This window comes from Podarcis gaigeae (assembly GCF_964106915.1).
Source record: "Podarcis gaigeae genome assembly, chromosome: 11".
Classification (NCBI taxonomy): domain Eukaryota; kingdom Metazoa; phylum Chordata; class Lepidosauria; order Squamata; family Lacertidae; genus Podarcis; species Podarcis gaigeae.
The window spans coordinates 50,197,500-50,217,455 of NC_139687.1; the positions used below are offsets into that span (position 1 = coordinate 50,197,500).

Here is a 19,956-nt window from a genome sequence, read left to right on the forward strand (position 1 = left end):
TACAGTGGTACCTTGGGTTACAGACTCTTCAGGTTACAGATGCTTCAGGTTACAGACTCTGCTAACCCAGAACTTTGCTTCAGGGTGAGAACAGAAATCGTGCTCCAGCAGCGCGGTAGCAGCGGGAGGCCCTATTAGCTAAAGTGGTACCTCAGGTTAAGAACAGTTTCAGGTTAAGAACGGACCTCCAGAACAAATTAAGTACTAACCAGAGGTACCACTGTAAATGCAGTAAGGTAAAGGTAAAGGTAAAGGATCCCTGGATGGTTAAGTCCAGTCAAAGGCAACTACAGTGGTACCTTGGGTGACATATGCTTCAGGTTAGACTCCGCTAACCCAAAAATAATACCTCAGGTTAAGAACTTTGCTTCCCAATGAGAACAGAAATCGCGCAGCAGCGGCGGGAGGCCCCATTAGTTAAAGTGGTGCTTCAGGTTAAGAACAGTTTCAGGTTAAGAACGGACCTCCGGAACAAATTAAGTGCGTAACCAGAGGTACCACTGTATGGGGTTGCGGCGCTCATCTTGCTTTCAGGCTGAGGGAGCCGGCATTTGTTCACAGACAACTTTCTGGGTCATGTGGCCAGCATGACTAAACCACTTCTGGGGCAATGGGATACTGTGTCGGAAACCTGAGCACACGGAAACGCCGTTTACCTTCCCGTCACAGCAGTACCTATTTCTCTACTTGCACTGGTGTGCTTTTGAACTGCTAGGTTGGCAGGAGCTGGGACAGAGCAACGGGAGCTCACCCCGATCGGCAAGCCCAAGAGGTTCAGAGGTTTAGACCACAGCGCCACCCGCGTCCCTGAATGCAATAATAAACAAACCATACACACTGGTTCACACGTCGGCAGTAAGATAAGGTCCCAGCCAGTGGGCGGAATTCAACACAGTGCCAGGGATGTTGTTCACTCAATGCAAGCATCTCTGTTTATCCAACCATCTGCCCACTTTGTGCTTGTTCTGGGGGGCTTTCCTGATCCTCTGGAGTGGAGCTACAAAAGGAGCTGGAGGAAAACAAGGGGTGGGGAGCCCCACTGCACTAGTGGGAATACTTGTGCTGGCTTGCACTAGTAGAACAGGGAAGCTGAATACAGCCCAGTACCTTGGTTTTTTTGACCATCCAAATCACACGTTTTTGTCTCCAATGCAATTTTTCTCCTAATTCCCAAATATAGCTTAAACATAGTTATTTAATTTTATTGCATTAGCAGCATTACAACCAGACTCCTTCATCTGCCCCGGCTGGAGCAAAACATGTCTCTCCCATATCGGTCTCTACAGCCACGGCAAGCGCTGCAACCTTCCCAAAGTTTGGCATTGTCTCCCGAGACCGACAGATGCCAACAACCAGTTATTCAACTTGAATGACGGTAGATGCAGTTGTGCCCATTTCTGCGACTCTGCATTATTTGTTGCCGATCAGCATTTTGCGGGAGGAAATACATCTTGTCAGTAGAGCATGAGACTCTTAATCTCAGCGTTGTGGGTTCAAGGCCTCACATTGGGCAAAATATTCCTGCATTGCCGGGGGTTGGACTAGATGACCCTCGTGGTCCCTTCCAACTCTACCATTCTATGGTTCTATTATTGGGGGGTGGCTTCTGAACATTTTTAAGTGAGTAACTCCGAGTCAACAAGGAGATAAGGAATAATTAATATGGACATAATATTTGAAAAAGGAATAAAAGAACCATTGATTAAAACCTCACACAGGAAGAAGAAAGGAGAGCTTCATTTGCGAATCTACAAATCACTATATGTATTAATGTGAATTGAAGTTAATCATTGTAGCTGTGGTATAAGGGGTTTTATCAAGAATGGATTGTATTTGGTTTGAGAAACAGTCTGGAGGCAGAATTAAAGGGAAGCAGATCTTGGGAAACACATTGAAAGCCACACAAAATTTATAATTGGCTACATAATTTATTTGTATTTGAGTTGGTGCTGCTATTTGGTATTAATATAATATGGCACATACCGGATTTTTGTAATTGAAAATTAATAAAAATTATTTAACATTTTTTAAAAATGTGCTGATAATTATTTTTCAAACAAATTTATGCAATTTAGAAACCTTTTGATTTAAAACAAAACAAAGTGTTTACAACAATATAAAACATTATTACCAGTAAAAAAATTTAAAAACAATATATGTGTATACACACACACACACACACACACACACACACACACCAGCCCTCATCATAATATCTCAGGACGGTTCACAGCAATCCAATATAAGCAATCCGAAAGAATTAAAATCAACTATAGCTAAAAAGAGATAAAACACATGTAACTTCTGCACGCCTGGGCAGGCTTGCCTAAACAAGAGTGTTTTAAACAGGCACCAGAAAGAGCACAGTGAAGGTACCTGCCTGGTGTCAAGTGGCAGGGAGTTCCAAAGTGCAGCCGCTAAAATATCAGTTTCCTTCAAGTGTGAAACAAGTATTCCGTGGCAAATGTAAAGAGTGCCAGTTCTGCAGATCAAATTGATTGAGTGGGCACCTGGAGTAAGGAGATGGCACAAGTAAAGTGGTTCTGAACTGTTCAGGGTTTTATATACTAGATAGATCATATACTGCAGTATATATGCTTATATACCCTCATCAGTATTGGCATACCGCAGGTAATCCATACTGGCTTCCAAGTGCAGAAAACACTTCACAAGGTCCCAAATTAGGACTACATCTTAAGTCTGCTTTAAGCACTCACTACAGCAAAGGCTGATGTTCCTGGACTCATATAAACTAGAAAAACGGTAATAGGCAGCAAGGCCAAAAACCTACCTTCATTTTAGTGGTAGAGTCTAAACTAGGATCTGCACTATCTAGCAGAAAGACCTTGGGGCAATAGTAGGAAGCTCAGTGACAATGTCAGGCAGGCTGCCACAGTAAGTAAGTAAGTAAGTAAGTAAGTAAGTAAGTAAGTAAGTAAGTAAATCGGGTCCTCCCTTAAAGAGGGCACATACTGCGGTGAGACCTGTAAAACCAACACCCTGTGTTGTGGGTGGGTACGACTGGTCAGCCACAATACCCGATTGGTGGGTCCCTCGAAGCTGGGTACAATCTGGCCAATGGGATGCAGTCCAAATGGTTTGAGGGACCTATTTATGCCCATGCACATGACCCATAGCTTCCTCTTTCGGCGTGTGCATTCGGAACACCCGCCCACCTCTCCCTACTTTTAGGGCTGTGCTCTTGACCTTGCTATGCCGTCGTGTGTTGTCTGTCATTAGGACAGGGTCCCGACAGGAATTGGTGGATTGGCTGTTGCCATTTGGGTTTCGCCTGCCGGGTAGCAAATCGTCACAACTTGTAAGGTTGCGGATAGGCTCTGGTTCAGGTGATAGGGATGGGAGAACGCTCTCACCATCCCTATGTGAAGGGTATTCCGTTAAAGAAATCCAGGGACTCGGTGGTTTGGTCAACCCTGTGAGGGGGTTCTGCCCGTGCCTGAGTCCAGGGGGACATTTGGGTGGTGCAGTTAGCCCATTCCCGGCTTTCGGCTTATGTAGGTGTTATGCTGGAACCCTAGGTCAGCGCTACCTGCATGGCAGGGAGCTAGTCGAACCAGAGCCTATGCAACCACTCACTTTCTGTCATCAATAAAGTTGTGGCCTAAATTCTGCCAAAAACCAAAACCAAAATTTTGAGTCATGTGTAAAATATTATTATTATTGGGGGGGGGAGGTTTCTGGGTCTGAACACGCAAATGAAAGGTACCAGTACTCCATTTACTCAAATCTAATGCACACTTTTTTTGGCCCAATTATGCTGCGAAAATTAGATTCGATGGCACATTTACATTCACCAGTAAATAGTTTTCTGGGGTTTCAAGGTTCTGAAAATTTGAGGTGTGCATTACATTTGATGGCACGTTATACTCTGAGTAAACACGGTTAAATCCAATGTTCTCGACTACAAGAGAAAGAAAAGCAAGCACCTTAAGGACATTTAAAAGAAATCTAAAGCCACAGATGCAGTCAGAATACTGTGTGCAGGGATATTACAGACAACCTGGAAAAGGTAGATAAGGTCAATTAGGAGTGATCAGAGGATCGAAACTTCCTTTTAAAGCCTTCCTAGTTTAGAGGCCTCAAGGGGGCGGGGGGTGAAGAGGAGAGGGAAAATAAAAACCTTGTAAAATAACTAATCTCATTACTGGAACCCAATGTCATCCAATGACGCTGGCAGGTAGTAGATTTCAGGGGGAAACCAAGGGAAGAATGATGCAATGCCACTCGCAATATTATGTGGAGCTGTTTAAATTAAATAACACTAAAAAAATAAAATAAAGGCGGGGTCTAATAAAGGAGAGGGCCTGCCAGTGGAAAGCGGCAACATCAGAATAACCCTGATTTAGGATTAGCAGGTGCTTAAAATGACGTCATGGGAGTGAGGTGCTTCTACCTAAACCCAATACTGAGCTTCCCAGGGATTAAATTCTTACACGAGATTTCCCCCCCCCCCAAGGGAAAAAAGAATAGATCGACAGCCAATACCTAACATCTCTGTAGTAACTCCCTTAAAAATAAATAAACCTGGAAGCTTCAGATGCAACACAGCGACGGCCCACCCCCATTCCCTGGCTTCTACAGCTGTCGTAAGGCCTGACTACATTTATATATATTTATTCGTATTACGTTCCAAGTACAGATCAAAATAAGAAAAGCACTGTGGTGAAAATTGGGGGTGGGGGGGGAGGCACACATCTGATTCGGCAGCAGAATCTTAGCAACGGGCCTGTCGCGGCAAAGGTGGAGGCAATCGCATGAAAAGAAAAAAGAAAACCCAAAGACAAATTCTCTAAGAGGAGGAAAGAGATCACAAGGGTTTCTTTTGTCCTTACCTTCCTCTTCACACGCCGCCGACAGGCGACAGGGATAAAATTTGGATTCTGGAGCCCTGAATCTGCACTTCCTCTTCCAAAGCAACTTCCTTCTGCATATGTATTTATCCCTCTTTCCCCCTTTAGGTTCTGGAAAGCGAAGGCACACCTCTCCACCGCCACCACCCCCCTCTTAGAAATCTTGCTCTCACGCTGCTAAGCTGGAATTCAGGGAGCTGCGAGCTATAATGATGACTCACAGGGAAGACAGCAAACCTTGTCTGTATGACAAGGGAGCTTTGAATACACACACACACAACTCCACCTAGGCTGCTTTCCACCACCGCTCTAAGGTACAGTACTGATTTTTCAAACAAATTCCCTTCCAGCTTCAGAAACGGAAGACAGGAAAGGGACCGAGGGGAAAGCAAAAGCGCTTGGCATTTGAATAGCTCCTTTTGTGTGCTTAAAGTGCTTTATGTGTCAGGAGGCAGTGTGGTGTAGTGGTTGGAGCGCCGGACCAGGACTTGACTGGGTTCAAATCCTACTCTGGCGTGGCTCTCTCTCAGCCTAACTCGTCTCTCAGGGTTGCTGCAAGGATACAATTGGAAAGGGGTGGACCGTGTGCGCCACCCTCAAAACGTAATAAATAAAACAATTACCCCCGTCACAATCCTCACAGTGACTCTGAAAGGTAGAGAATTATTTCCCTCGCGTTGGGAAGGGGTGTGCTGTTTTCTTTGCGACATCAAGAGAATAAGACCTGCCTAAATCCACTCAGCGAAATCAGAGGCCAGGCTGAAGCTATAGAACAAGTGCAGGGAACCTTTGGTCTTCCAGGTGGTGTTGAACTACAACTCCCATAGTCCATGGCCGCGCTTGCTGGGGCTTATGGGAGTTGTAGTTCAGCAACAGCTGGAGGACAAAGGGTTCCCTGCACCTAATATAGAACACAGAATCATCGAGTTCAGTGCTGTTTACAGTAACTGGCGGTGGCCATCTTGAGTTGCAAACAGGAAACATTCCCATCCCTAGTACCTGCAGATCCCCGGGATTGAACCTGAGCCCTTCTATATCCAAGGCAGTTGCTCTACCACTGAGCTACGGCCTTTCCCTGGATGACTGCTGATAGCTCAGTCAGTAGAGCACGAGACTCTTAATCTCAGGGTTGTGGGTTTGAGCCCTGCATTGGGCGAAAGATTCCTGCATTGCAGAGGCTTCATTCACGTGGCCCCTTCCAACTTTATGATTCTGTGAGAAGCATCCTTGTGCTTCTCACAAGGGCTGGGGTCACCAGTGTCAGTGGCACGGGTTTAGCCCCTGCTCCAGTGGGAACTGAAAACTTCTTATTTTATTTTTATTTATTTATTGAAATTATATACAGCCTTACACCCGGAGGTCTCAGGGCAGTTCAGATAACAAAATCAAAATATAAAACCAGGAAATACATAATCAAAATAAAACACAACAATGCAATAACCCCACCCCACCCCAAAAAATAAAGCCACATTTTAAAAGGGCATGGGATGCCAATCAAATCAACCAAAGGCCTGGTTTAAAAAGGAATGTTTTTGCCTGTTGCCTAAAGGTGTATAATGAAGGCGCCAGGCAAGGTTTCCTGGGGAGAGCATTCCACAGACGGGGAGCCACCGCAGAGAAGGCCCCGTTCTCGTGTTTCCACAATCCGGACCTCTCGAGGAGGAGGCACATGAAGGAGGGCCTCAGAAGATGATCTCAGGGTCCGAGTAGGTTCATATGGAAAGAGGCGGTCCTTGGGGAATTGCGGTCCTGAGCTGCTTTAGGCTTTAAACCAGCACTTTGAATCGGGCCTGGAAACCAATTAACCAGATGTTTCAGGAATGGAGGGAAACATGAATGCTTACAACAGGTCTTCCTCCATACCAAGTTTTCTTCAGCTACAAAGATAAGATGTATGTTCCCCATGCAACAGAAGAAGGCTGTTCTAGTGGGCATCTGAATGCAATGGTCCTTAAAGAGCCTGGTGGGATTTTTCTTCAAGTCACAATACTCCCAGAGTTTTCTATTATTAAGAGGCAACAGCTGTGTGCTGGAGGCAGAACCACAAAACACGGTGGGAGGAATTCAGCATAGGGCTAAGCAGGTGATTTCTTCAGCGTAAGCGTCTCTGCTTCCCTGATGGAATGATCTGCCCTCTCTGCCCCCCATGCGCTGTCCCGGTGATTCTCCTGACACACACCCCAAACCTATTTTTTTTGGGGGGGGGCGCACTAGGGGAGAAGCCTTGTTGCACTAGCAGAAGACCTTGTGCAGCCTTCTGTTAGTGGGGCTTGTAAGCTGAATCTTGCTCAGTCCTTTCTAGAAACTCACAAAGCCTTGCACATTAGCAGCAATAACAGAACCAGGCAGGAGGGAACAGAACCAAAAACGTGCTTCTTTCTGGATGCTAGGCAATGCTGCAGTAGAGTATTAGTCAAAACACAGAAAGCCACAGCAGAATGCGGGGTGGAAAAAGAGAGAGAGAGAGAGAGAGAGAGAGAGAGAGAGAGAGACAATATCTGTGAAATCCAATTACCAGAGATGTCAGCTAACGCACACGGAAAGCTGCAACATTTAGCAATTAAGAGAAGGCTTTTATTCTCCCCCCCCCCCACCCTCCTACCAGCTCACCGGCTCCCATGGTAACTATGGCATGAGCATACATCATAACAAAGAGGGAGAAAGCAGAATATGTGTGGCAATCCCAGGCTCCTTGAAGCGTTTGTGCAGCAGATGCTCCATCTGAGACAGGGTGAACTCTGCTGAACCAGTTTGTGCATGAAGACAGAAGCGGTTATGTTGAAATCCCAAAAATGGAGCCACACTTTTGCCTTTAGCTCTGGGGATTTCCTAGGAACACTACAAAGACATGCCTACTGCTAAATCTTCCTCTGATAGGCAAGAAGCCAAATTTAAATCCACAGGGAGGCTTCCAAAATGCAAAAACAAATCACAACATGCAGCAAATCGGATAGACTCCCATGGCTATTGCAGGCCAAAGCTGGGGGTATTTCCGACATTCAATTGGCATCCCTTTGCAGGAGCATGAAACAAAGAATTCACTTTTCTGTTGATGATCAAATTCCCTTATTATAGGGGGCTGCATGCTCTCAGTGGGAGGAGCTGTAGCTATTGGTGGGTGGGGCCAACTCCCTACCCTCTAGTCTTTCTGTTAACTAGCCTGCCAGTTGAGGGGGCAGATCAGTCTTGCCAGAAATATGAGCTGATCACTCACAGGTAACTTTTGAAATTAGGCCAAGAGCAGTGCTGCTGTTGTTTAGTCATTTAGTTGTGTCCAACTCTTTGTGACCCCATGGACCAGAGCACGCCAGGCACTCCTGTCTTCCACTGCCTCCCGCAGTTTGGTCAAACTCATGCTGGTAGCTTCGAGAACACTGTCCAACCATCTCATCCTCTGTCGTCCCCTTCTCCTTGTGCCCTGCATCTTTCTCAACATCAGGGTCTTTTCCAGGGAATCTTCTCTTATTATGAGGTGGCCAAAGTATTGGAACCTCAGCTTCACGATCTGTCCTTCCAGTGAGCACTCAGGGCTGATTTCCTTCAGAATGGATAAGTTTGATCTTCTTGCAGTCCATGGGACTCTCAAGAGTCTTCTCCAGCACGATAATTCAAAAGCATCAATTCTTTGGCGGTCAGCCTTCTTTATGGTCCAGCTCTCATTTCCATACATCACTATTGGGAAAACCATAGCTTTTACTATATGGACCTTTGTTGGCGAGGTGATGTCTCTGCTTTTTAAGATGCTGTCTAGGTTTGAGAGCAGTGCTAGAAAAGTGATATAAAGTTAGGCTCCAAATGGCTCCTTAAACCAAGGTTACAGACACCAAGATGTTGCCATTTTGGGGCAAGACGGCTCCAAAGTCTTATTTTTCAAATGATGGACTGACTAATTCTGAACATCTGGCTAGTTCAGATGACAACCACAAGCTAGGTAAGAGCTTTGAGAACTTAAAGAAGAAAAGATAGTTTATCCAGGAACAGTCCACATATATATTGGTCTATTTCTACCTCTTTTTCTTAAGGGTGACACGAACCAGTCATAATGTAAGAATATTCTTCACAATGTGAGCAAGGCGGGGGGGGGGGGAGTGGAGAAAAGCAACAACAATTAACTATAACCTTGTTCACTGCTCCTGCTCAGCCTGCACAGAAAAAAGCAATTTGGTTTCTGAAATTCATTCTGGTTGTGCAGAATTCCACAGGATGTATATGAAAACAGTCAAGATCCAATGATCTCCAGCCATGCACCTCCAGATGGTGCAATCGTCATGCAGCATCCTAGTGCCCAGGCATCTCCACCTGGTTGCAAGTGGCCAATAGCCAGGTGCAAAATGTGCCTAGCGCCTGGCTAATTTCGAACACTGAGTGGCAGGTAGTTATTTCTTCATGGAATGTAATTTGAAAGTGGGACTACTGCTTATGGTGTGTGCACTTGTCCCAATTTTGCCTCTTTCAAGCAGATTTTGCAGAAGTGCAAAATTCAGACACTGCATTTCCACCCACAAAGAAAAATACGAATATCTTCCAGAAAAGTCTGCAGCCTCTCACAGCTATTTTCATTTTTAAGCATCAACACTGAAATAGTTACACGTGTTTTCTGTGCAATGTCTGATTTACTATTTAATGTTGGGCTTGGCCCTCTAGTCACCCATGAACACTTTAAAAAACAAAACACAAAAACAAAACACACCTAGCAATCAGAATCTGTGTCACCACAATATCAACTCTGTGCACTAAACTTTAGTTTCAGTGCAAATACATCCCACTGGCTGTGTTAAGAGTTCAAATCCCTAAGTATCAATGCATGCACGCAGGGTTAAAAGGATTAGATTATTTCTGTGGCATGTATTATTAGTCTAAGCAGTCCAGTTCACAAGTGAGTTATGCTGATGTAGCCTGACTTTAAACCTATTTAGTCTCATTGATTCTAAAATCGATTTGACTGTGCTACGAATAATCCAATGGGTATTTATTCCTTGCTCTTGCATAAACAGCATCCCACTATCAGAATCTGTGTTTAGTCATTTACAAAACATTTGTGTGTGTGTGTGTATTTCAGTCTGAGGATTTGATGTTTCTACTCCTTACTGCGGTAAAAAGAAGAATTGCATAAGAACTATAAACTGCAGTCTCTGTCTTGACAAGTCAAGCATCCAAACACCTTCCCCATGGAATATATTTTGAATGTCGCATACAAAAAGGAAAATCTTAAAGTGGCCTGTTTCCTTGCAATCGAAATTGCCTCCATTAAAAATCTACCCTGGGTGTCTTTGTGTTCTGAACCAGGACACTGGGTAGGTCAGAAGGTTTAGTGATGAAATACCCAAGAAAGTGCAAGTGCTGGTAGAATTAAAAAGGTGGAAGCTCTGGAGCTGTGCATCTAAGTAGGCCAGAGCGCATCTGGCACCACAGAAAAAGCAGGAGAAGGTAGTGTGGTCACCCCTCCAGGTGATGAAGATTTCCATCAGCCCCAGCCAGACATGGCCAGTGTCACAGGGAAGAGGGAATGGAGGAAGAGGATCCCGACAAGGTATGGATCTGGGACTGGGACACACCGGGGCAAGCAGGGAGTGGGAAAGGAAGTACTCACAGGGTGATGAAGGTCAATGCACAGGAACCAGAACAGCAGGACCCATCACCAGAACCAGAGGGTCCCTGTCTCCCCAAACACAATGGGCTCTGAGGAATAGGGAGCAGAAGCAGGAGTGCACCAGGGGGCTGAGGCAGGAAAGGGCCCACAACCCAGATTTCTAGCTGGCCAGGTGGGGCTCGCTAGCTCTGGGAGAAGGTGTATGATTCCTCAGCTACAGTAGGTTCAGAACAGGTGAGGGTCACAGACCTCATCAAGCCCAGATGCTGCAATCAGCATGCAAAAGGGAAGCCAAGCTGAGGGGCTGGGTCTGCTGAACTGCCCATGTTGATGAATGGGCATCCTTGGCTCCAACCACTACACCACACTGCCTATGGGACCATGCTTTGGGTTTGACTCTGGACACCAGTGCTAAGTGATATATGCACTGACTGCCTATTAACCACTAAACGAGCTTTAAGGTCTTATTACTTGCATACAAAGCCCTAAACAACTCTGGACCAGGGTAGGACCCCTTCCCATTTACTGCCCAGAAATGTTTTGTATGTTAAACTGCCCTGTGATCTTCTGGATGAAGGGCAGTATAGCAATTTAGAAATTGAACCTAGGTAGTTTTGCCATGGCCTGACCGACTATTCAGGTTGGTGGCAACACAGAGATGGACGTTTCCACCAGTCGCACCGCTGTCGTGCAATGCCCTCCCTGCTGAAATGTAAGTTGCCCCATCAGTACTGGCGTTCTGCCATCTCTGGAAGAAACACCTGTTTAGACAATTGTTCCCTGATCTCCTGGCTTCAACCTTCTGTTTAAATTGTTCTTTTAACCATTGGAGCTACATTTTAACGAGCTTGTTTATTATACGTTTTAATTGCAGATGTTTTGATGAAATCATTTTGCTAGGTATTTTAATTACGTGTAGCTATATTTTTATAATTGCCCAATACTTGTTAATTTGTTGTTGGCTTTCACTTGTGTGTGAAGCACCTTTGCGTTTCTTCTCGAAATGTAAGGCAGGTATATAAATTTTTACAACAATACTCATTTTCCCCCAACTTAAACAGACTCTTCTGTGTTAGCCTGATCATAGAAAGGTGGATCATAGAATTGGAAGGGACCCTGCAGATCATGTAGTCCAACTCTTTGCGATGAAAGAATATGCAGCTGTTCTATATAGGAATTGAACCTGCAACTTTTGGCGTTTTCAGCACCACACTCTAAGCAACTGAGCTATCCTAGTGCCCATGAATTTCATAATACAGGTCTGCTTTTGAAAGCAGCACTGAAGAAGAAAAAAGTTGTGGTCCACCAATTCCTCCAGAGAATTGTCAAGCTGTCCAGGAAAACGAAGAAAAAAACATTTGAGAACCGCTTACTTAATACTTGACTTTCAGAAGACATCTGAAGACAGTCCTGTATAGAGGAGTTTTTAGTGTTTTCTATTTTATTGTTTTTAATATTTTGTTGGGAGGCTCCCATAGTGGCTGGTGCAACCCAGTCAGATGGATGGCATATAAATAATAATTTGTTGTTGTTAAGCACATATCATACATAATGCAGCATTACTATGGCTCAGCTTTCTCTGCTACATTGGCAATGCTGAGCAGAATGTCAAATCACACATCTGCAACCAATATCATGTTAATGGCAGGGAGATGTGTTTGCAAGGGGGTGGGAGGGTGTCATAATGCATTTAAGGCAAGCATAGCCAAACTTGCTCTCCACATGTTTTTTGGACTACAACTCCCATTGTCCCTAGCTAACAGGACCAGTGGTCAGGGATGATGGGAACTGTAGTCCCAAACATCTAGAGGGCCAAGTTTGGCCATGCCTGATTAAGGCAACCTGTAATTTGGCTTTGTGGTTTAGCTCTAAGAGATTGTTACATCTGAAGACTCAAATGAGCTGGTCAAAATATTACCTAACAGCATTACACCCTTAAAGCAACATGCAGCAATCTTTATGGCCCTATGACTTTTTTTTTTTTTGTGCATAATTTTTATTGGTTTACAAAATCAAAATACAAACAAACATAACAATTCTCTACATATTCTATAAGAAGATGACTTCCTTCAGTCTTACCACGAATCGTCCATACTACTAATAAACATTATTTCTGCGTTTCTTTGTTTGTAATGCCATAAGTCATTTCCATTTGTACATTTCCTTTTGGACATTACCCTTTACCTCTTACAGAGCATCTTTGAAACCCACCAGAGTTATCTGATCATCAATTAGATTTTCCAGATATTTTGTGAAACTTTCCCAGTCTTTGACAAACCTCTGATCCTTTATGTATCTGATTTTTCCTGTCAACCTGTCCATCTCCGCATATTCTAATAATTTCGATCTCCAATCCTCCAATGACGGTATACCTTCTAATTTCCAATTTTTGGCTATTAAGACCCTTGCTGCTGTTGTTGCATATTGGAATAGCTTATGATCTTTCTTCTTGATCTCCCTTCCCACCAGACCCAGCAGGAACGCCTCCGGTCTTTTAACAAAGGTATATTTTAACATTTTCTTCATTTCATTATATATACTCTCCCAAAACCCTTTAACCTTTTGGCATTCCCACCACATATGGTAAAAAGTTCTCCAAGAGCGTGAGACTCTTGATCTCAGAGTCATGGGTTGAAGGCCCATGTTGGGTAAACGATTCCTGCATTGCAGGGGGTTGGACTAGATGACCCTTGTGTCCCCTTCCAACTCTATGATTTTTTGAAATGCCACATGCCCTAGTCCCATTTATGTGATGAAACAATGGCACAGGCCCTTCATATCCACCAAACAGGAGGGACGATCTAAAGGTAGAGCTCATGCTTTGCTTGCAAAGAGACACACATTCAGTCTCTCTCATCTCCAGTTAAAAAGATCTTAGGCAGCAGGTGATGGGAAAGTCCTCTGCTTAAGATCCTAGAAAGCCTCCACTGGTCAGAACAGAGCAGATCAGACAATATAGACCAGTACATACTGTGACCTAGTAGAAAGGCAGCTTCCTGTGTACTGAAAGAGGCACATGTTGTCACAGTCCTGTTCACAGGCGATCGAAGTCCCGGCTGGGCACATCAGGAGCGGGGGCAAGATGGTGGGGTGGGAGCAGGAACGGGAGTCCAGAAGCCAGGAGTCAGGAAGCCAAGAGTCCGAGAGCCGGGAGTCAAGAAACCAAGGGTCAAGAAGGAGTCACGAAGTCAAGGGCCCAAGGATCAAGGAGCCAAACGCAACAAGGCAGGGAACGTGTTGCTGTGGCAAAGAGCTGAAGGGAAATGCTGACCTTATATCCCTTCCTGGCTCTTGCCACCAGGTGCTGTTAGTTACCAATCAGCCTCACCTGTGTGGCCATGCCTTGCCTCTTCAAAACAAACTTAGGAAGGCCCCAGTCCTGCAAAGTCCTACTGGTCACAGGGTCTGGCTCCTGCACGCACACCTGACACATGTTGTGGGAACTCCACACAGAGGACCATGTACATAAGAGCTGATTTGTGCAACAGTTTTCCCACAAAAAGCGGGGAGGGTGGCGGTCATGTGACCTGGGTCCTCCCCATATGCACCTCCACACGATGCCAAAGCATTCCAGCAGCAAGCAAAAGTTTCCAGTTACGTGCACTGTTAATTCACAAAAATTGTAGACCTTCAAATGCAGCTGGGGAGAGCTGCCAAAGGAGGTTTAAAAATGTCTGGATTAACTCACAAACAAGGGATGGGGAAGGAATTCAATTCGGTTCACATTGCGAGCCTACCAAATTAACACTTCGCAGAATATGAAAACCAAAATGCAGCCGTCTTCCCACATGGGAACTTTTCCAAATGGTGCAGTGCAATTTTCCAGACAATTAATGTGTATAAAAATTCACATATATTCGATAAGCTTCCACTAAGGAAATTGCTTGCAAAAATGTGTCTGTTACGCACATCTCTATATTAGAATTGATGCAGATTATTTTTTGTGAGTATCTTTTTTTAAAATGCAAACTGATATGAAAATGTGAAGAAATGAATCTAAGACTAAGGAATTAAGAAACTAAAACGTACAGGATCTGCCATCCCTACTCACAACGTATTAATAATTTGGCTGCATTATACTGGTTTATTTTATGCAGTTATACAAAACAATGTTCCCAGCAAACATATCTTCCAGTTTCTCTATCATCCCAGCAAACAACTGTATTTGCAACCAAGCTCCTTTTTGTGAAAATAGGCAAGAAAGCAAATGTGTTGGTGTTGTTTTTTAAAGACGAGGGGACCGGAGTTTATTAACTAGATTCGATCCATATGCAGTGAAAAGGACAGCTCTCTTTTTCAGACATGCTTAATTACAGTGAATGGAAAACCGAGTCCGTAGTGGCTTGATTCAGGCACACACAGCCGGCATTCTTACATGTTTAACTTGGGAGTAAAACTCCACTGAATTCAACGGGGCTTACTTCAAAGTAGACACACATAGGATTCCCTATAAACAATGGTTAATAGGTTTAAGTGCAATGTCTAGAAAGACAAACCATGCTTGAAATTGGCTAGTAAATCAGAAATCACTGCCTGAAACTATGGATTCATAATATGTACCCGAACTGATAAATCACAGTTACATACGTTGACACACCATTGAAGGTCCCTGAATCTAGATATGAGAGTGCTAAGTATACAGCCATCTCTAAACACTTGTTTGCCTGTACTGTATACAGAGTTCAAACCATGGTTAGGATTCTCAATCGGATTCAAAAGAAAGCTGGGGATGGCATGATATCTGAATTCAGTCAGTGACTTTGGAAGACCAGAGATAACCTTAGGAGTTTCTGATTGAGCTGCAATTCCACTTTGAAAAGTTCAGCATAAAACAATGTATTTGCAAGTTCTCAGCCCCCTTCAAGAATGGCAAAAGGGTAGCAACATTTTACAAGCATGCAAGGAGTGGGAAAATTCTAAACAATGCCCTATGAAAGGGATTTGAAAAACAGTTGCATTATCAAAAGTTCACCCCATCCACAAATATATACTGATCTGTGAAAATGGGCTGGTGGCTTAGTCAGCAGCGCATTTAAAAATGAAAATTGTAATTTTTAAAAAATAAAAATAAAAATTGTCCAGTAGCACCTTAGAGACCAACTAAGTTTGTTCTGGGTATAAGTTTTCGTGTGCATGCACACTTCTTCACATAACCTGGAAAAACTGTCTGTGGACAAACGTTGGCTCCCTCGGCCAGTAAAGCGAGATGAGCGCCACAACCCTAGAGTCGTTTGTGACCTGACTTAACTGTCAGGGGTCGTTTGCCTGGTGCTACTGGACAGTTTTTTAATTTTATTTATTTATTTCGTCTGTGTCAGACCAACAGGGCTACCTACCTACCTGAATCTAAAAATTATAAAGTCCATTTTAATCAGCAGATATACACACACATACACAAGACTGAATCCAATTTGGGCTTACTGAGAGTAGACCCACTGTAATTAAGGGACATGACTAAATTAACTACATTATCTCTTAGTGGGTACAATTCATAAAACACCAATGAAACTGGGCTTATGCAGCAACGTAAGTTTACTGAAGTAGAAAAGAAATGAATTTCATATGAAATGCTGTACACTGAACGACTTCTAGACTACAATTGCTGTAGAACCTCTGCCTAAGCAGTGCTACCCATTACTATTCATTCCTTTATGTTCATGGGTCTATTTCACTGGTCTTGCTGAGAAAATGAGAAGGGCTCTTAGAAAATTATACTTACCGGCCCCACAGTCAAATGCTTAAAGTGGCAGGCTGGACTCCAAAGGCACTGGCGAACAAATACCTAAACCACGACTGCTGGATGCATTTTCAAAGTTGCACCACGATGACGGCAGAGAGGAACAGCAAACTGCACGTATAAGCTATAAATTCACCGCTGCCGGACTCTGCGGGAAAGGAATCCTCTTGTAAACCCTGACCCTCCCATATCTTAAACATCGATCTGTGTTTTGTCATGGGAGGGAGGAGATCTACCCCTTTTTGTTGACTTCAGGGTGAATTATTTGCATGTGTAACCTATAAAGTATTCCAACTGGGCTGGAGACATAAGGAGGCAAGAGAAAGCCAGTCTTTCTCCTGCACAGCCCCATTGCAGAATGGCACAATTGCGGAAATTACATACCTGAAATGTGCTTAAGTTCTTAAGTTCTCCATGAGATGTTTCCTATGTAGATGTTAAGCTGCTCTCTCTGAAATTGGGTCTGCAGCGTTTACAGCACCATCCTGTGCCCATCTACCTGGAACCCAAGTTCTACCAAGATCAATGGGACTTAACTCTTAAGGAGGCGTATTTAAGATTTCAACCTCAGTAGCTGAACCAGATTAATCTATTCCAAGGGTTGCCAGTGTGGACTTCATAGGCACCACTGGTGGCCTTGAGGTCTTCCCCTAGAACCCAGGAAGTCTCCCAAGTTCTCCCAATCACTGCTCTCTTGGCCATGAGTGTGGCCATCCTCTACTCCCTTGAAAAGTACAGAGAGATGGAGGAAATTCCTCTTTCAGCTCTGTGTGATTAATTATACTGTATCACTCTTCTATCCAGTTTCCTTGGAAAAGCAAGTTTATGTGTGTTCTCTCTCCCTCTGCTGATTTAGGGAAGAGAATAATTCCAAATAAACCCATACAGTTGATGACAACTGCTCTACTCAAAACACATTGACTAAAATAGATGCAACAGTGCATATTTTATTATTTTTATTTTCAATACAGGTAAAACTTACACAAAACTGCAAGTGGGAAGGAAGCAACGTATTGAAACACACATTTCCTACTGAGAGAGAGAGAGAGAGAGAGAGAGAGAGAGAGAGAGATGCAGAGATGCATTCCAGGCATAGGCAAACTCGGCCCTCCAGATCTTTTGGGACTACAACTCCCATCATCCCTAGCTAACAGGACCAGTGGTCAGGAATGATGGGAATTGTAGTCTCAAAACATCGGGAGGGCCGAGTTTGCCTATGCCTGGGCTATATGAAAGGTCAATGAATCTGGCCTTAATTCTGATGTCAAGGGCGGAAAAGTGCAGCGCCCAGTTTTGCAACCTTTCCTCAGACCACCACCTTAAGAACCTCCCATCAGATGTCAAGGAAATAAATAACTATCTGACTTTTAGAAGACATCTGAAGGCAGCCCTGTCTAGGAAAGTTTCTAATTACTGATGTTTTAATGTATTTTTAATCTTTTGTTGGAAGCCGCCCAGAGTGGCTGGGGAAACCCAGCCAGATGGGCGGGGTAGAAATAATAAGTCCCCAAGACGGGGGGCAAGGGCGGCACACATTGCACACACGGCGGAGGAGGCTGAGCGCTCTCTGGAGGAGCCGGCCACTGAACCCAATTCACATGTCACACACATGACACAATGCCCAGAGCGCCACTTGGAGGTGAAAGGGGCCTGGCCCCCTTGAAACAAATACAGTGGTACCTCTGGTTGCAAACGGGATCCGTTCCAGAGCCCCATTTGCAACCTAAAAGGAACGCAACCCGCATCTGCGCATGCGGGTCGTGATTTGCCTCTTCTGCGCATGTGTGTGACGTCATTTTGCGTGTCTGCACATGCGCGAGTGGCGAAACCCAGAAGTAACCCTTTCCAGTACTTGCGGGACGCAGCCTGAAAACGCACAACCTGAAGCAAACGTAACATGAGGTATGACTGTATTGAGCTGTCATGCCTGTTTTCTAGGGAACTCTTGAAATGGAGATTGTTTCTTGGCGCAGGGAGCCATCGCTGTCTAAAATGGTATGATGCCGCTTTAAATGTTTAGTGCAGATGGGGCCTAGCTGGGCTTATCTTACAGCAATCCAAAGAGAGGCTGCAGGGACATGGAGCAGTGGGAGGTGAGAGACTTTTTCACAGTGTTGGCTTCAACAAGGCAGTCCTGATTGGGTTCCTCTCCTGTGAATTATTGGGATTTTGTGGCCGGCCGGCCCAGGTTCAGCTAGCTACTGCCAATGGAATCGAAACAGGCCTAGCTAACCTTGGATAACACCCCTTAGCCTGGCGATTTAGTCAAACAGGGCTGCAGGGAACCCTGTTATGAACCTCCTGCTAATTTAGCATTGCTCCTACACATATTTCGTAAATAAGGAACTTGCTCTCATCCTCAGAGCTTTCAGTGCCCTGCCTCCATCCAACAGCAGACAAGAAATACCAGAATTTTATGTGAGAAACACTACAGCGGAATAGAAAACTGAGCAGCTGCCTTGGTGTTCAGACCTGCCTGGTATTGACCCAAGTCCACATAAAATGGTATTACTCATGGCTTAATGTTAACACAGAGCTGACGCAGCAGCAAACTTGCAAAACGAAAAGCAAGAATTTTAAAGCGTTCGCATAGTTTCACGATTGCTTCCAATAACTTTGGGTGCATTTCAGATGCAAAATACGATTCCAAACATCTACAAAGCCCATTCTGAGTCATTGTCTCTGGTCACAATGGAATCACCTGAGTTTTAAAAAAGAAATCTAAGGCGCTTGGCCAAAGTAGCTCAGATTCCATACAAAGAAGAGTCAAATCAAAGTGAGGCCTTTTGAATTACATTTTGCAATTAAAGCACACTTGTACTCATTTCTATACTAGCAACAAAAGGCCACTGTGAAAACAGAACGCTGGACCTGATGGGCCATTGGTGTGGTCCAGCAGGCCATCTCTTTTTTCTTTTTATTTATTTTTTATTTTCAGAAACATATGCTAATCAATCAAAAATACAAAAAATGCAAAATAATAACCATAAAAAGAAAACAAATAATACACCCATGTGACTTCCCTCCCCCAATACTCACCATCCCTTAATCTTTAAGTTCTTGTTAACATTGCGTCTTTTGTATCTCATCCTTAATGTTCTTAGAATATTAATTTTTTCTAATTGTACTTTACAAACTTAATCTATACATGTCAACATGTTATCCTTAGAGCAGTGTTTTTTCATATAATCCTCAAAGCATTGCCACTCTGACCTTAGTATCTGATTGTCTGGTGTCTTATGGCTGCTGTTAACTTCGCCATTCCTATAAACTCACATAATTTACATATCCAATCCTCTTTTGTGGGTATAATGTTTCCTTCCCAGTTCTTTGCAAGTAATAGTCTGGCTGCGGCTGTAGCATAAAAGAATAATCTTTCCTTATCTTGTAGGATATCCTTTCCTAAGATGCCCAATAGGTACACCTCTGGGTTTTTTTCCTATAGAAATGTTAAACATCTTTTTTAAATCCTCGTGGACACATCCCCAGAATTCTTTAACTTTTTCACAGCTCCACCATACATGGATCATAGTCCCCTCCACCTCCTTACATTTCCAACACAGATTGGATTCTAACTTATATATATTGGCGAGTTTCGAAGGTGTCATAAACCACCTATAGAACATTTGCATTAGGTTTTCTTTGATGGAATAGCAGGCGCTAAATCTTATATCAATCTTTAAGCAGGCCATTTCTTATGTTTTTAATCAGAGCACTGAAAATCTTACCCAATCCACTGAAAATCTTGCTCAGGTCCC

The 19,956-nt window shown here is 43.9% G+C and overlaps 1 protein-coding gene across 18 annotated transcripts in view; it reads right to left on the reverse strand.

Annotated features, from left to right (window-relative positions):
* Positions 1-19,956, reverse strand: part of NEDD4L (NEDD4 like E3 ubiquitin protein ligase) — a 257,321-nt gene that overhangs the window by 144,241 nt on the left and 93,124 nt on the right. For 2 of the 18 annotated variants that reach the window (XM_083702606.1, XM_083702605.1), the window contains exon 1: positions 4,854-5,002. The exons of the other annotated variants lie outside the window; for them this stretch is intronic. The gene's annotated coding sequence lies outside the window, so the exon portion shown is untranslated. Of the gene's footprint in view, positions 1-4,853; positions 5,003-19,956 lie in introns of those variants that run through there. 18 annotated transcript variants of the gene reach the window in all.